At 41.5% G+C, this 19,342-nt stretch overlaps 1 protein-coding gene across 3 annotated transcripts in view; it reads left to right on the top strand.

The window, feature by feature from the left end:
* Positions 1-19,342, top strand: part of usp32 (ubiquitin specific peptidase 32) — a 234,179-nt gene that overhangs the window by 140,931 nt on the left and 73,906 nt on the right. The gene's annotated exons all lie outside the window — the stretch shown is intronic.

Raw genomic sequence — 19,342 nt, 5'->3', positions numbered from 1 at the left:
GGTTCCCCGCTGGATCACTGTCTGTGCGGAGTTTGCACGTTCTCCTCGTGTCTGCGCGGGTTTCCTCCGGGTGTTCCGGTTTCCTTCCACAGTCCAAAGACGTGCAGGTTAGGTCATGATACATTGCACAAGCAACCAATGTAACCTGACAAAATGAATATTGACATGTGCAAGTTGAACGGAGGTTTTTTTTTGTCCATTAGATTCAGCAAAAATTGTCCAAAAAGGTTAGGATGGGTTATTGGGTTACGGGGATAGGGTGGAAGTGAAGGCTTAAGTGGGTCGGTGCAGACTCGATGGGCCGAATGGCCTCCTTCTGCACTGTATGTTCTATGTTCAACTCCGTTTAGTCTAGTGGGCCCTCAGCTGACTTCTCTTCATTTGCCTTGTGTAAACGAATAGCTACTCCCTACTCAACACCATTGTCTTTTTATTGTTCCCACAGGCATGGGAAAAATTGGAACATTGTTCTCTTACTTCCCCATGCTCCTATCCTCACTAATCACCATCTGCATTACAGAAACCTGAACCAAGGTTGCAGTGCCTTTTGAAGACCGTGAGGTGCGATCGCCTCAAGGCTGTTAATTATATGGTTATATATCATGCTTTTGGAATTTAGCGAGTCTTGTGCTGTACGTTATGTAGTTGCAAAGAAAGATATTAATATTTAAACAAGATTCTCTGATAGTATTTGATATTTTGAAATGTTTAATAGTGCAGCACACAAATTTATTAAATTCAATAAACAGATTGCAGGGGATACTGCAAAATTAATAGAACCATCTGCAGTTTCCAGATGACCATGGCAAGTAAGGAGGACTTGTGGGTTCCATCAACTTTGTCTGACTAAAAGTATCAGATAATTCTGTTGAACCGGTGCTAAATCTGAGTATCGGCCAAGAGTCTGCAATTGAGACCAAATGCAGAAAGAGTTGTTTGATATGGTTTACCTATTTGTGATGAAAGCATAAACCAAGTGCATTATGTCACAAATTCCATTAAAATTAATGTGTTAAAAGGCACAATAATCTGTTCCATGCTTTTGGTTTGTAATGTCCTTTGAAAATCATCTTTTCTGACTTGTAGGTTTTTCTGGTAGTCCAACACACACATATATATGGAATTTACTTGTGGCAAGGATAAAAGCTGATTGTTTTGCTTGTATTAAAATTGGTTTCTTGCCTGGCTACATTTGAATTTCTGTTCTTTGCAAGTTCAATTAAGTGATCATATCAAACTTTCAAAGGGCAACACTAAAACAGTAATTTAGATAATTGGAATTGGAGTGTTTCTCGATTAGCACATGGATGCAATAACCTGTAGGTTGAGTTTGGGTGCAGAAAGGAACTGGTTTTTAAAGTGATAAGTAGATATTAGGAATAATATTGCAATTCTCTAAAATTTCTAAATTTCCTTGGGTGTTCATTACATTTATTTTAAAAAATCAGTGTACAAGCAACCAATGTAACCTGACAAAATGAATATTCACATGTGCAAGTTGAACGGAGGTTTTTTTTGGTCCATTAGATTCAGCAGAGAGGATTTTGACATCATATGCCAATTAGAGAAATTGCTTGTGCAATCTAATCATCGGCCTGTCTCATTATCCTCTTAATTCCTGAAGCTGTATTCTGAACAGATGGATTTTCTCCAAGTAACCTTCTGGGCATCGTGCAGGAATGCCTCATTTTGCTGTAGAAATTACAGATTTAATTAGTATAAGTCGGGTATACTTTGGCGTTCTGTTGTCTTCTGCTGAAGGATAAACTTGTATCTTCGTTAAGTTTGTTTCAAAGGACACTTTTGTTTGAATATGGTGGATATAAATCTTATACGAGTGCCATCGGTGTGGGTTGGATTATGGTATGCCTGTACTGCTGCCTGCCTGAAAGAATAGTACCTGCAGGTGGGTGAATGAATATACATTGCGCCCATGTAAGTAATAGTACTTCCTGAAGTGTACCATTGATTTTGCTCAGAATGAAATTCCATTCACATTCCAATATGAGAGTGTTATCTATGTAACATACCATTGTTATAAATGAGGAATTCCTATTAAATATGAAAAAACTGCAGTTCGTTCAGGTTTATTACACAATGGAAATGAAACCTAATACGGAGTGTCTGTTAATTTTGTTGATGTTTTTAGCAACTTAATCTGTCAGTGCTATTGGAATTTTGGCATCGTCTCTATTTAGACTAATGACTAATGACTACAATTCTTCACCAAAGTTTCCCAGTGATTGTTATACAGTAGATGGGGTTGTCCCATACAAATGCATGCACGGTCAAAAAAGCAACATACTTATCCCTTTAATGCTCTTAATGTACAGAATGATCCTGCAGTGTTCTACATGATTGAACAAATAAAGGGATTGTGGGAAGAGCGGGACTTGGGGTGATGCAGTGGACAGTTGATGAGAAAGAACTTTATGGGAAAAGGGAGAGAAGCTGTAAAATGGAGGAATGGAATTCTCGAGGGAAGGTTGCTCTAGGTTAGAAGGGAGTGACCACGGATAGTAAAGTAGGAGCATGAGGTACAAGCCACTGGAAGAGCAGGGCAATGAGAGGTAAGCCTATATCTGAAAAAGGAAAGCGTCTTATGGCCTGTAAGATATTTGATGGGGTGGTTTAAACCATTCATTTTCAAACTCAGGATTGCGACCTTCGGGTAGGTCGTGGGAGGGTTTCAGGAGGGTCGCAAAGCGACTGGGCAAGAAGTGCCCAACAGCCACAGCCTGCATTCAAAAATGCCGGCCATGACCAGCTTTTTAAAATGTCGATGATCCTACACCATGCATACGCCCTCAGCCGGATGTAGCAGTGCGCACACCCGGAGCCCAGCAGGACAGACTGTTGCCTCTACATCAGCGTGCTGTCCCAGGAGAAGGTTTTTTAAAAAAAAATCAATTTTCCCTCCAGAACCAGCGGGAGTAGGTTGCACGCCCAGTACACTAACGTCACATGCTCTGGGCGTGAAATTACTGAAGATAGCTTCCTCCATTTTATAGCTGCCAGCAAACAAGTAACAGAACTGTGTGAAGAACTGAAGATGTATCTTTTTGGATAAAGGAAGCGAGCGCCAGAGACACAAACAGGCGAGGGTCTCACAATAAAATCTGCTGGAATGAGCTTTGCAGGAGAGTCCACGGCAGGACAAAGCAGTGCTGGCATGAGCTCTAGGACCTCTAATGAACAACCCATACAGAATTATAACATTAAATGACAAAGCAAGTGAGGTCATGAGGACCGAGCAGGCTCGCTTGTTGCATTAAAGGTAAACGAAAATGGTGAGTCGCGAAGGTCGGCCGGTGGCCAGTTGGTAAAAATGGGTCCCCAGAAAAAAAAGTTTGAAAAACACTGGCTTAAAGCATGAGAAAATTTGAAAATGAGCGCAACGCTCCTAATTAATTTGCTGTTTATTGGAACTTCACAAGGCCAGGTGTGAAGGATGCAAACCTTTGTGCAAATGAAAACATGGTTCTCCTACTGGAGAAGCAATAGATCTGAGGGAAACTTGTGGAGGTTAACCATATGCTTTTAGATTGGCCCAAACTTCCTGGTTCCTCAATGTCACACTTGGGGAGTACCCCGATGATGCTCTGGGGAAATCCCTCTGTAAAGTTCCTGTGTAAGGGTTTACCTGGCATTTGCCCAGAAGTGAGAGCTTCCTCTGGACAATTGCATTGGGCTGAAAGTCATCAAATAAAAGTGTATTAAATCACTAATTTGGATGAGTCTGCCAGTTTTACCCTGATAGAATGATTTTTTTTCCTCCAGAGCAGCTCCAGAACAACTATTTAAACACTTGGATCCAGCCTCTTACAGGATACCCAGTGTACACATGACACCCGACCACCCACATACCCCCAGTCCAACCCTTCCCTTCGGCCCCGTCTCTCCCACTTCCCCACCTCCCCTCCGGCCTGTCCGTCTTTTTCCAGGGATGTGCAGGTTGGGCTACTGGGATAGGGTGGGGTGGGTGGTGCAGTGGACCTTGGTCAAGTGCTGTTTCGGAGGCTCGTTGGAGATTCGATTAGCTGAATGGCCTCCTCCACTGTAGAGATTCTATGATCTATTTTTGTGACTGGTGATGGTTGTCTCTTCCAGACTATTTGGGTTAGTAAAAAAAGGAGCACGCTCAAATGTTTCAAATTTATGTTGATAATTATAGTTGTGGTAACAATTATTTCTTGTTTACAAACAAGTTTTTATTTCAAATTCATTAAAAATTTGTTTTGTACTAATTTTTTTGTTAAATTCAGCACTGAAATTGAAAAGGGATGATTTGAAAGCCGTCATAGCCCCCGAGGACCAGAAGGCGCTCTCCCCTCTTGAGTGAGAACTGATTGATGGTGACTTAACCTGAGGGTCATCTCACCTCAGGCGAGGGGCAAGGTTGAGAAGGCAGGGCCTTCATGGATAGCCTCAGTCGGTACGGGCTGTTGCCATCATTGTGCATCACAAACTAACCATCCAGCTACTGACCCCAGTACTATTTATTGTACGGTTGTTTGTAATTCCACAACTGCGTTGCCTGTGCACACCATGATAGTGCCTGTAACATCAATGAGAGCAATGTCCCAGGCTGCTGCCTGCATCAAAGACAGAAAAGAGCACACAATACTGTTCTTACTCCCATCTGCTCGCTACTCACCCCTGTGGCAAAGAGAGAGGTGAAGGGAGTGACGAGTGGGAGGAATCAGTGGAGGAAGCAGCAGGCGGGCAGGAGCAGCAGAGGGAGGGAGTGGGGAACAGTGGTAAGAGGCGAACCACAGGTGCAAAACAATGACATCAGCAGTGAGAGAAATCGTGCATGTGCCAATAGATGAAGTGGGTGTCAGTTCCTGTTTGGTGGCAGGATTGAATGTTATTGTGTTTAATTATGCATGTATAATTTTTAAATACAAGCGGGGATTAAATGAGGCTAAATTCCAAACCTTTTCTCATGTGGAAACCTAATTATCAATTAAACAAAAGCAACAGATCAAACACCAGAGGGAAAAAAGTGTTTCTTCAAACAATGATCGATTCTTTTGTGGACATTATTTATATTAAACTGTGTTGAATTGAAATGCTGTATCCCAATTGACAGATTTAATCTTTTATTGTAGATGGTTGAAACAATTTGAGGATTCTATGAATAAAGTTATGTAAAAAGTATGCAGTATTCCAGTTCAAATGGTTGAACCTAGTTCCTGCATGAAGAAGGGACCTTGGATAAGTGGGTAATTCCCATTAGTCTGGTTCACCCTAAATCACTTGTGCATAAGTCTCATAACCAGATCCAAAGTACATGAAAACTTGCTTCAACTTAAAGTTGATAAATATGTCATGGAAAATGTTCATCATAGCTTGGCCCACTTTGATTAAATTTTATATTTTAGCAGAATGGAACCCATTATTGCTGTCTGGGTTGGAACAATCATAAATTGATTTGGATTCTAATTTTAAAATAGTGTGTCCAGAATGAGAGATGTTGCAAAATTATATAGCACTTAATTTGGCTTGTACTCTTCCTTTGGTAGCCTTCTGTCTCGTGGAGAATGGTTTTCATCTTGGTGGCCAATTATGTGTTGAACATCGCCTTGTGTGGCAGTCTCTTCCATGAAATGAAGACAGGATGAGTAAGGCTCAGGATTGCTGACCCTGTTTTCTCTTGGTTTTCTTAGTCTGCTGAGATTTCTGGGGAGGGGGGGGTTTAATTTGGCTCTTCCAATATCCCTCTGAACAGTCAACCTCCAGAGTCCACAGCCACCTGTGACAATGTCTGCCATTTTAACATCTTGCTTGCAGGTGTTCTTGTAGCGGTGCTTTAGACATCCAGCACGCCTTGATCCAGTGGTCAATTCCCGAAACAAAATCTTTGGATGGATGCCAGCCATTTATTCAACAAATATGACTGAGCCAGCATAGTATCACTGGCGCTTAGCAATGGCAGTTTGTTGGTGGAGGTCCTATGGATACAAAATTCTGAGTTGGTGAGCTTGTCAATCAGAGATGCCAAAGAGAAAGCAGAGGTAGAAACTGTTCAGCCTTTTTTCCTGCAAAGCTTATTATTGTCCAGACCCCTCTACCATGGAGGACTGCACTAAGGATATAGGCTTGCGAACTCCTAACTGCATTCCTCTACCCCTGTATAGAGGAGACTACATTGTACTCGATGAATACGGTAAACTAAATTGGGGAAAAAAAGAGCAAATAGATCCCTGATTCACCTGGAAGTAAAGCTTGACATACTTGAGAAAGGAGAAGGTGAATGGACAGTATTACATCTCCTGTCTTGGCATGGGAAAGTGCTGGGGAAGAGAAAGATCTGGGTGATTGATGGATGGATGTAAACGGTGTTGCAGAATACTGAAAAGGGCCAGGAGGAGAAGATGTATTTGATGAAATTGGGCTGTAGTGTTGAAATGACAAAACATAATCTGTTAAATAATCTAAAAAACCTGTTGGGTGAAAGTTAAAGACAAGCTGAACACTAGCTTGGTTCTGGGACGGTGGTATTGGAAATGGGAGACACACAATTGAAGATCCTGTCAATTGCAATGTGGAAGTAAGTCTTCAGTTGTGGAGAAAGGAAAATATAATGGAAGCACAAATATTGAAGGTGGCATCATTGGGACAAGATACAACAGTGACGGAAAATTGAACGCAATTTTAATAAGGACGAGGAGAGTCCACACCAAGTAAAATAAGAAATAGCGTTTTATTTATACAGTCGATATGTGCACTGTCCAGTAGGTCTCCTGCCATTCCCAAGGGTGTAGGAGTGCTGCCTCGGGGAATTTCTGGTCCTCTTGACAGATTGAGCACTGCTGGACCACTAACTCTATCGGTGCCCAAACCCTGCCACCAGATGTAACTTATCGCCAGCATCTTCATTTTGGACACTCCAGGATGTCAAGTGTGAAGGTCCTTGAACACAATAGCCTGTCCCTTCGCTGGGACAACAACCCTCGTGCCCCACAGGAGAATACTGTCTTCAACAGTCCGCGGTCTACTCTGACAATTTTGAGGAAAAAGCTTCAGTCCCATCTTCGTCGCCAGTTTAATAATGATGTGGAATCCATACCGAGTAAAATAAGGAACAAAATTTTATTTACACATAGGTCCCTACCGGGGATCCACTTCTGGTTGGTGCCTTACTGGCCGACCTATTACATTGGTTAATTGAGGTACCGTGCCGCAATGGGGGAGCTTGTACGCCGCAAGGAACATGGGAAAGATCAGCATTCCCACCCCAAAGATTCCATGTGGGATATTACAGCATTCTTCACGAGGTATGGTAGGAGGAGATGAAGACAAGTTGGCTGTGAAAATTGGTGGGCTAAAAGCAGATATTGGTGAACAGCCTATCCCCAGAAATGCAGATAAGGAAACAAAATGAATACAAACACTGGCGTAAAATTTTATTAAATTATCTAATTTATACAACTTGCGTGGCAAGTAGCCCAGTTATGCTTTGGAGAAAAGTAATATGAAGTACAAAATTCTTCCATTTGGTGCTGAGAGTGTAGTCATACGATTGGTAGGAATGAAGAGGCTTAAATTGGAACAAAGCACCTTTCTGAGATGAAATTGTTGGAGCATTAAAATTTCTACAATGTAGTATAATTGCTACATAACATGCAGAAGCCATTTCTCTTTGAACACTGTTCTAGCTGTTAGATTTATTGTTAAATATTAAGTTGGATGTGTTTAACAATTGGATCTTGGCAATTGTAAATAATTCCATAATTACTACCACCTTGGACTATGATGGACAATTTGGAAACATCTATGAATTATTTAATAGAATATATAAATAATTCAATAGAAAGATTTCCCTCGGCCTAATGTTGAGGAAAAATTCCAAAAAATATTAAAATTATTGGCAGATGTATTCAAGATTCGTAACAGAAAATTCTAAACTTTTTTAAAAATGTAAATTGCTTTTGTGGTGAATAATGTGTCCTGAATCCTTGCATGGTGTTGTCTTCCATACTCTTATTTATTTAATGATTTGAATTTCAGTAATGTGTTTGGTGGCATGCTATTAGGAATCGAGGTAGATTAAATCTGCTGCACAAACAGCTGCAACATGAGATAGCATGCAACCACTCAATGTAGCAAGATTTTCAGTTTCTCTAAGATAGGATTTTCATGATAGATAATGAGCCTGTGAGTCCCACCGATATGATCAGTGGCTACCACAGCTTGACAGCAGGTGCCAGCACCCCACAACACCTGATAACTGCCCCACATGCAGCACTTATGGCAACATCTGCCTCTCATGGACTGGTCTCTTCAACCATTAGTAAAAGTGCTCCATGTGAAGTACCCCATCACCAATGGATTCACTGCATCTTGTATAGATGGATGCTAACATTAGAAATACATACCTAGTATAAGGATTCAAATGGTTAACAAAAGAGACCTTGGAGGATGGATAAGGTTTCATTCGTTGAACCAACCCTTTTAACAAATATGGTTTGCAGTTGCTTTTTTTTTATATAGTAAAAACATCTTCTTGAGTCATGCAGACTCAAAACGTGAGCACCCTTCTCTCCACAGATGCTGTCAGACCTGTTGATATTGTCCAATATTTTCTATTTTTGTTTCTGATACCAGCATCCGCAGTAATTTGCTTTTATTTCCTTATCTATATTGGCTGTTCCTGTAGTAACTGCTCCAGTCTTCTGTAGCTGCAAAATTCGGTCAGTTAGGCAGCTACCAGTGTCGTTTTGAACAGCCTAAAGTAAATGTTTTTAGCAAAATCAGCTGATTAGCAGTTCAATAAACAGAGTCACAGAATGATACAGCTCCAAAGGACGTAATTCAGCCCATCAAGTCCATGTAGGTACAGATTGAGCACCACTTATTCGAAATTCAAAAAGCTCTGAAATCCGCACTTTGTTTCTAGTAAAAAATAACATGGTGTTCACCTAAGAACCACTAGCTATGAGACCTTTCCGAACTATACCTACACAGATATTCCAAAATTCAAAAAATTCTGGAACCAAAGACACACTCAGCCTCAAGCAGTTCGAATAAGGAACGCTCAACCTGTATTAATAGCAGACATTGTAGATGTTCCAGGCATTGTATGCCTGGTGGTCAGATGTTCAATTAAGCTGTTCAATTTATCCTGTAACTAGCTACAAAAAAAAAGTCTGGAGCTCGGTCAGCCCACATTTCTCCTGCTACTCAACTCCCCACCCACATATATTTAGGGGATCTCTGCTTAGGGGATTTTCAAGACCGCAATAAGTTGTGTGGTATGAGTCCCATCTCTGAAAATGTAGTGGTGTCACAGGAACATCCACTGGGTAATGTTTGTTTTACATACACACCAGACTTTTTTATTCTTGAGGTAAGTATATTTTCTCAGTTACAAAAATTCAATTTAATTGGAAAAGCTTCAATCACATGCTCAGTTCACAAAAAGGAACTGGATTTTCTTTTTGTTTCCTAATAAATCTGCATAAAATCAAGCAGTTCAGTGAATTGGAACGCACATGGTCATGGTGATTTCCCTACTCCATCTAGTTCCTAGTCTTAGTCAAATTGATACAAATGATGCCCCACAGAAAGAGAGAACAAAACTGGTCATTTGGCACTTGATTTCAGAATTCTTTGACAACCCGCCAGCAACTTGTCTTCCCATGTTCCTCATTTTATTGTATATCACTTCTCTCCTCTGCTGCAGATAATATATGGTACAGGGAGAAAACAGGTGCCAAAGCCCAAGTGACCATACCTTTACTGCATTCCCCCACCAATCAATTCTGGATCATACCCAATAAAGAGCCCTGATCTTTTAAGAGCATAATTAGATGTCAAACCTGTAGATCTTTGCAAGACAAAATATTGTGCTATTACCTTGCAGTTACAATGTAAACAACATATTCACTGAATCAACCTGCCAAATAATTTGTTGTAAAATTTACTGTTTTCTTTTTTCATCTCTCCTCATTAGAAAAAACACTAACTCCCCTTCATTTGCTGTCATTACTACTCTGAAACTGACAGCAAATTTTAGAGTCCACATATACACAGTTAAATCCAGAAATTACTGCCCATGATGTTATTCTTCATCACCGGGTGCATTGATGAAGTGTTTCAGACTGCAATCAGGCAGAAATCGCTGAACTGATGAAAACTCCCTTTTACGCTATTAGTTTTTCTGTAAAACCCCTTGAAGGTACATTTGGTTGATCAAGGGGCAACTCGGAGAGGCAGTGGCATAATGGGAATGTTACCAGACTAGTAATCCTGAGGTACAGGCTAAAGCTCTGATTCGAATTCCCCCTGGTCAGCTGGTGGAATTTAAGTTCAGTTAATAAACCTTGAATAAAAAGTTGGTCTCGATAATACTGACCTTGAAACCATTGTTGTCTGTTGTAAAAGCCCATCTGATTCACTAATGTCTTTTAGGGACGTTAATCTGCTCTCCTTATCTGGCTTGGCTGATATGTAACACCAGACCCAATTTGCTTGCTTCTGAAATGTTATTGCAAGACACTCAGTTGAATCAGATTGCTACAAAGTCTATAAGAAGGATCACTCATCGACCTGGGCACTGGAACAACAATAGGCGTAGCCTTGTCAACACTTCAAGCCCTCCTTACTAACATCTAGGGGTTTGTGGCAATATTAGGAGAGCTGTCCCACAGACTAGCCAAGTAACAGCCTAATATGGTCATACTCATGGAATCTACCTTGCAGCCAATGTCCCACACATCATCACTATCCGTGAGCATGTCCTGTACCACCGACAGGACAGACCCACCAGAAGTGGCAGCACAATGGTATACAGTCAGGCGGGAGTAGCCCTGTCAGTTCTCAACATCAGCTCTGGATCCCATCAGGTCATACATGGGCAAGGTCGCTTTCTGCTGATTACCACCTACCACTCCCCCACACCTGATGAATCCGTACTCCTTTGTGTTGAACAGCACTTGGAGAAAGCATTGAGGGTGGCTTGGGCAAGAATTGTATTCCAGCTGGGGTCTTCATTGTCCATCATCAATAGTGGCTCGATAGCACCACTACTGACAGAGTCCGAAAGGACATAGTTGCTAGAGTAGGTCTGCGACAGGTAGTGAGGGAACCAATGAGGGAAAAGCCTACTTGACTTCATCCTTAATCTGCTTGTTGCAGCTACATCTGTCCATGACACTATTGGTAGGTGTGACCATTGCAAAGTCCTTGTGGAGACTAAGTCCTGTCTGTACATCATGGATACCTACCATCATGTTGTGTGGCATGACCACCATACTAAATGGGATAGTTTTCTAACAGATCAAGCAATTCAAAATTGGGTATCCTTGGGGTGCAGAGGGCCATAAGCAGCAGCAGAATTGTAAGCAACTGATATCTGTAATCTCGTGACCCAGCATGTTCCCCACTCTAAACATTACCATCAAACAGGGAATCAACCCTGGTTCAATGCAGAATACAGGAGGCAATGCCAGAAACAGCACCAGCCATATTTCAAAATGAGGTGTTAACTTGATGAAGCTCCAACACAGGGCTAGTTGCATGCCAAACAGTGAAAGCAGCGTGCAATAGACATAGGTAAGCAACCAATGGATTAGTTCTAAGCTCTGCAGTTCTGCCACCTCCAATCATGAATGGTGGTGGACATTGAACAACAGGAGGAGGAGGAGGCTCCATAAATATTCCCATCCTCAATGATGGGGGAAGCTCGGCATGTCAGTGGAAAAGGCTGAAGTATTTGCAGCCATTTTACAACCAAAAGTGCCAAGTGAATGATCCATCTCACTCTCTCCTGAGGTCTCCAGCATCACAGATGTCAAACCTTCAGCCAATTCCATAAACTCCATGTGATATCATAGGCAGCTGAAGGCATTGGACACTACACAGGATATGGCCCCAACAACATTCCAGCAATAGTACTGGGGATTTGTGCTCCAGAATTATTTGCACCCTCAGCCTGTAACCTTGGGCTGCTGAGGAATCTCAATATTGCAGTGTGAACATTAGACTTTGTTTTATAGTTATTTCTTACTAACACTAAACTAACGAATAACTAATATGTCTAAGATGAATACAGTTGGAAATAAATGTCCAACACTAACTTATACTAAGATATTACATAGCTACCCTAATATGTGACTATCAACTTCTTGTAAACAAACGTCTTCTGATGGAACACATGGTGCATCTGGGTCCCGTGTCTGCATACTCGCCCCGCCTGCTGGCCGGATGCTAGAACTACAACAGTAATACATGTAATTTATAATACACACGCAGATGATTGTCTACCTGTCATCACACAGCCAAGCTGTCCCAGCACAGCTATAACACTGACATCTACCTGGAAATGTGGAAAAATGCCCAGATATGTCTGTAAAAAGCTGGACAAATCCAGCCTGGCTGGATATATCTCGCTAACTATATATTGCATGTTTGCATTCATGTTTTTACGTATTTGCTGATTCACGGTGACGCAGTGGTTAGCACTGCTGCCAGACAGTGCCAGGAACCAGAGTTCAATTCCGTCCTTGGGTGACTGTCTCTGGAATTTGCACTTTCTCCCTGTGTCTGCGTAGGTTTCATCCGGGTGCTCCAGTTTCCTCCCAGCGATGTGCAGGTTATGTGGATTGGCCATGCTAAATTGCGCCTTAGTGTTCAAAGACATGTAGGTTAGGTGGAGTTATGGGGTCACGGGGGTAGGGTGGAGAAGTGGGCCGAGGTAGGGTACTCTTTCAGAGGGTCGGTGCAGACTCAGTAGGCCGAGTGGCCTCCTTCTCCACTGTAGAAAGTCTATGGTTCTAAGGTTTTGTTGCATAATCTCCGCAAACACATTTGAATGCGTATTTAACATACAGCAATATATACTCCCAAGGCAGAGACAGAAAATGTACAGTAATTGAATTTCTTTGTTGCTTATATCTAATACATTATAGATTATTTTCGAGGGAGTTACATTGTGTAGGAAGAAGAGTTTGACTTTCCTTTGCAATAAGACTTGGAGATAACTATTCATTTCAAATGTTGGTCTCAACTTAAATGAATATTTGCATTTAAAAGTGACTGGAGTAACCAATGTACTTTATAGCTGCTATTTTTCTTGAGTAGTTATGATATTAAGCTGCAAACTGAAGTGAATTCAGTTATTCTACTTCCTTCCACATCAATTCCTCTCTCGTACATTTCATTCATATTAATGCAATGATGCCACCTGACATGGAGCAAATATTGATAGGCCATCAGCCCACTGATCTGGACTTCCAAGGCCTGATAATTCTGGTCAGTAGCAATGCTACAGATTTTCCTGATCCAATGCTATTGCCATTTCTTCTGTGATTGTTTGATCTCAGCTGCAGCAGAAATGGCCAGTGCATTTCCTGTGAAAGTCCATCAGGCCGGAGTCTGGAGAAGAGAGCACACATCCCCTTTTTATGCACTAGATGCCTAATTCAGATAAATTTAATGGTCCAGTTTTAAGTCTGGGTTAGTGAATGAATGAGTGAATGATTGAGTGAATGGAGGAATTGGTGAATGAATGGATCGTTAGATGAGGTGGAGAGGGAGGGTAGACACAGTGACATTTGCAGAGGGTCCTGGGTAGCAGGGAATTGTCCATCGGAAGTTTAAGCATCCTGGGCAATTCCCATGTATGTCCACATGTCAGGATCTCCACAGGATCTTTCTTGGCATTCACGTTCCATCGTTAGACTAGTCTCCGACAATCTGGGGACCCGCAGATTTGGGCCCAACCCTATTTTCCTACCTTTGCTCTATATCCTTTGACATTCACCTGACAAAACTCTATTAATCATCAGTCTTGAACCTGGAAATTAAATTTTCTTTTTATTTGTTTTGATGAGGCCAATGGAGGAGCAGGAGAAGCATGATGGACATTTTGGTAAGAAAAATGAGGCAAGGCGAGATAAAATAGAGTGCATTTTTAAACCGGGTTCAGGAATCGAGACACCTAGGGGTATGTGTGCACAGATCATTGAAAGTTGCAAAAGTGATTATGAAGACATTCGGGATCCTGGGCTTTCTTTTTAAAAAGAGAGATATTGAATACAAAAGCAAAGAGGTAATTCTGAACCTCTAAAACAACAACTGGTTACACTTCAACAGGGAATATGTTGTCCAGTCCTGGGCACGGTACCTTAGGAATGATGTGAAGACATTTGAGAGCAACCCCGGAGGGAGTGGGGGGGTGGTTCCGGGGTTTGTTAAGGGGGTTTGTTTTTGCGAAGTGTGTTTGCTGTTTGACATATTAGAAGAATGGTCCCAGGGATGAAGGCCTTTAATTACCTGGATATGTTGAATAAGCAGGTTTGCTCTCATTATAGGAAAAAAGGTTGAAAAGAGATTTAGTGGAGTTGTTCAAAATTACGAGGGGTTTATCTAGCAATAGAGTTGGTAATGCACTGGGGCTCAAGTTTGTATTGTAATGTACTATTAATAGAAAATGCTGAAAATTGCCCAGGATGCTTAAACTTCCGATGGACAATTCCCTGCTACCCAGGACCCTCTGCAAATGTCACTCTGTCTACCCTCCCTCTCCACCTCATCTAACGATCTATTCATTCACCAATTCCTCCATTCACTCAATCATTCACTCAATCATTCACTCAATCATTCACTCATTCATTCACTCATTCATTCACTAACCCAGACTTAAAACTGGACTGTTAAATTTGTCTGAATTAGTCAGTGCAGGATCCTTATCAGAGCTTTTAGCAGTTTTTGGTTTTTTCCCCCTCCCAAATCTCCAGCATTCTTCTATTTTCATCTGTGCACAGTACTGTAATATAGTAAATGCACAACTTTATTTACGCTAAAGCTTTCATACCCATTCAGTTTAAAGTAGCTAATCAAGGCATATTATAAGAAAATTGCAGTCTTCAACATATTTGAAGCTCACTTGTGAAATTAATGGCTTTTTGAGTCATATCTAAGGCCAATTGAAATGCAGAAGTTTATGTTGATTACGATTGTATCTTATGGAAAGTAAATTAATTTGAATTTAATCATGCAGAATTCTTTGACTAAAAGTCCATACTAACCTGTGTTATTTGAATAATGAATAAAAGCATGTACAGGCAAGGTTATCACAGTTGTTGATAGCTATGCCTGAAATAATTTGAAAAATAAGCAAATTATGGAACAAAGTTCAGTTCAACAGCTAGATGGCACAAGAAATAATTAGTGGTCCAGAATCTGCAGTTGTAATGAATGCATAATTGTCAGCATTTGTAGTCATTGCTAGGAAAAACTGGCAAATGGTGCACTCAGTAATAATTATTGCTGAACAACCTGAAAAACTAATTTTAGAAGTTTGGAGTATAATTTTCTCCTTGTATGATAATTAACAGATTTTTTAAAAAAACTATTTTGAGTTTGACATTTCAACTTCAACCTCAATCCCATCCTTTATTTCACACTTTGATCATCATTCACTTTTTGTGCATTGTACAATGATTTTTACTACCTGGCGTGCTCTCTGTGAGAATTCTTCAATCTGATTAGTTGCTCAGCCAGTTTGATGAAATCACTTTTTCTGGCTATTTGTTTTGTCTATTAACCATATGTATGAAATGAAGTTGGGCAATCCCGTACCAATCGTTTGTTATGTCACTTTACATGCGGACACATCCAAAAGTTGGTAAATGCTGCATGAAATCATTTTTGTTGGAAATTTTGCAGTATTCTAAAGTAGTTTCCCAAATTTGGTATAAACCTAATTTTTGTTGATGCACTATTTCCCTTGTGTAGTGAAGGTCATTTTGTTATACGTTACCTCTTCTCCATTTACGCTGGTTTCACTTTTGATTGCGTACTATTATGTAATGTTGACTTATTGCTGTAGAATCTGCCTTGAAAACTCTGAATTTCTATCTTTAGAATACTGTTGTGATTTTTTTTAATTCTCCCAAATTTTGTTGTATGTTACATTATTACAGAAGCAATGGTTCCTGTTATAGGTTAGTGGGACAGCTCTCAATTCAACATCACTGTATAGGAGTGGAAGAGGACATACTTGTCGCCAAATTACATTGAAGCATCCTCACAATTTCCTGTTTCTAGCAACCAGTTTATTAACCCTTGGGTTCTTGGCAAAATTGAAATTACTTCTGTATCATACAGACATAGCTAATGGATTTTTACTCGCCATTTTATGTGGAAATGTAAACTCAAAACTCTTGATTCCAGAAAAACATATACACAAACCAAAATGTGTTATGTAGCCACAAAGAAATATGTTGAATTCAACGTGGATTACTAGTTTTCAATCAGCCATCTTCACAGTTATATGATCTATAAAGAAAGGGTTGGTTTAAGAATTTTTTGTAATCTTTATCAAGCTTGGGAATCATTATTCCAATATTTGATGGACATACAAGTGTATGAAGTATGACTTCACAGCTTGCATTTAAAACTAAAAGCCGTTTACGCGGCCGTCGTTTTCTGGCCAGTCCCGCCGGCCTGGATTGGACATGGTCCCACACGGCAGGACCTGGCTGGTAGGCTGGCTGGTGCGGTCCCTGGGGGGGGTGTAGGGGATCCGGCCCCGGGGGGTCCCCCATCGTGGCCTGGCCCGCGATCAGGGCCCACTAATCTGCGGGCAGGCCTGTGCCGTGAGGGCACTCCTTCCTTCCGCGCCGACCCCTGTCGGGCTCCGCCATGGCCGGTGCGGCGAAGACACCCCACTGCGCAATTGCTAGAATACACCGGCCGGTTTGCGCATGCGCTAACTCGCGCCGGTTGATGAGGCGCCAACCCAGCCCCCTTCTGCAACTTCCGGTCGGCCCGACGCGAAAGTGGTTCGCGCCGCCTTTTATACTGGGGTCAGGCCAGCGCAGGGATTCGGGAGAATCCTGCTTCAGACTTTTTTCTTTTTGAATTCCACCATTCACCCAAAATACCAAGTTGCTAAAATAGATTGTGACTATATCTTATATAAATGTAAAATGGGTTGTTTCTTCAGTATTTCTTCTACTGATCAATTTTCCTTGCTATTAAATCATTGCATTGCTGGGCAGGGATTGGAAATTTACTGTTTTTGGCTCTATAAATAAATAAGTAATTTATTGTGTTCTTGTGGAATTTTTGTTGCTGGAAACATGTCCCCACCCAAATTCATGCCCATCATTTCTTCAAATTGTTGCATAAACCTCTTCAATCGCGTTTTGCTATTGGTATAAAATCAAAAAAACTATAACTAAACCCACAAATGACATCCTTTGTGACTGTAACTAATGTACATTATCCCTTATCATCCTCCTTAACCTATAATACAGCTTTTGACATGGTTGACCAGACTTTATTTCTCCACCACCTTGCTATTGTCCAACTTGCTATTGGTGGCATGATAGCACAGTGGTTAACACAGTTGCTTCACAGCTCCAGGGTTCGATTCCCGGCTTGGGTCATTGTCTGTGCGGAGTCTGCACATTCTCCCCGTGTCTGCGTGGATTTGCTCTGGTTTCCTCCCGCAGTCCAAAGATGTGCAGGTTAGGTGGATTGGCGATGATAAATTGCCCTTAAGTGTCCAAAAAGGTTAGGTTGGGTTGCTGGGTTACAGGGACAGGGTGGTGTTGTGGGCTTTAGTGGGGTGCTCTTTCTTGAGGGCCAGTGCAGACTCAATGGGCCGAATGGCCTCCTGCACTGTAAATTCTATGATCCTAACTCAGTGGGTTCCAGACTGACTGCATCTTCAGCACCTGCACCATTATCTCTGAGTTTCCCTAGGATTGGTCCTTGGCCCTGTCCTCTACTTACAATTATATTCTTCTGCAGGCTTTAAGTCCAGTTTCAAGTCTGCAGTAACAACACAAATTTCGACTTCTCGCCAACCTTAAACCCTTCTCATGCATCTCTATTACCAGATTGCTTGGCCGACATCCAGACTTGGATGAAATGGTGTTTCCTCATATCTGCAATTTTCAATATTATTGTAAATCTCCTCTGCACTCTTTGCAGAGTTATTTTATCCTTCCTGTAATGTGGTGACCAGAACTGTGTACACAATTCCAACTGTGGCCTAACCAATGCTTTATACAGTTCACATCATTACATACCTGCTCTTGTATTCAATACCTTGTGCAATAAAGGAAAGCATTCCATATGCTTTCTTTGCCACTTTATTCACCTATTCTGCCACCTTCAGGAACCTGTGGAAATGCAAACCAAGATCTCTCACCCCTCTTAGTGTTCTTCCATTTGTTGAGTAGTTTATTGCTTTGTTTTCCCTCCCCAAATGCATTATTTCACACTTCTCCAGATTTAATTTAATTTGCCACTTTTCCACCCACTCAACCAAAACATTGATACTATTCTGGAGACAACACCTATCCCCTTCGCTATCAACTACACGTCAATCTTTGGATCATCTGCAAATTTCTAATCGTATCTCCCTCATTTAAGCCCAAATTATTAATATGTGCAACAAACAGCCTGTAGAATGCCACTGAACAATGCTTTCCATTCATAAAAACCTCCATCGACCATTACCCTTTCTTTCCATTGGTTGAGCCAATTTTTGGATCCAACTTGCCACCTTTTTCTGTATTCCTATGGGATTTCATTTTTTTTTAACCAGTCTGCTATGTGGAACCCTGTCAAATGCCTGCCCTCACTCATCTGTCACTGACACCTTCATTCATGGCTTTGTCAACTCCCAGGTACATTAATTCCAATGCTATTCTGAGCAACCCTCCTATCTTTCACACTCCATAAAATTGTTTCAAGACCAGCTTGCACATCACCCCGTGTTTATTGCCTGCCTTTGCCTTCTAGTTCAGCAATATCTTGAATTCTCATACATGTCTTTAAATCATGCTGCTCACTGCCCACTATAAGCTCTTCCGTTTCTACGACCACCACACCCCACAAATTCTCCTTTCCTCTGTCTCTGGTTTCTTGTGCCCCAGGATTGCCAGCTGTGCTTTTTAGCTGCTTAGTACCACATTCTAGAATTCCCTCTCCGTCTTTCTACCTCCTGCTCCAACTTTTAAGACTTTGGTTAAAGTCTACCGGGTAGCACAAGTGGATAGTACTGTGGCTTCACAGCGCCAGGGTCACAGTTTCGATTCCCCGCTGGGTCACTGTCTGTGCGGAGTCTGCATGTTCTCTCTGTGTCTGCGTGGGTTTACTCCGGGTTCTCCAGTTTCCTCCCACAGTCCAAAGACGTGCAGGTTAGGTGGATTGGCCATGCTAAATTGCCCTTAGTGTCCAGAAAGGTTAGGAGGGGGTTGTGGGGATGGGGTGGAAGTGAGGGCTTGGGTGGGTTGGTGCAGATTCGATGGGCCGAATTGCCTCCTTAACTGTATATTCAATGTACCTTTTCGATCAAAATGCCTAATGGTCT

The sequence above is a fragment of the Scyliorhinus canicula genome, chromosome 12 (genome assembly GCF_902713615.1).
Source record: "Scyliorhinus canicula chromosome 12, sScyCan1.1, whole genome shotgun sequence".
NCBI lineage: Eukaryota > Metazoa > Chordata > Chondrichthyes > Carcharhiniformes > Scyliorhinidae > Scyliorhinus > Scyliorhinus canicula.
This window is presented reverse-complemented; position numbering and strand designations above follow the sequence as displayed.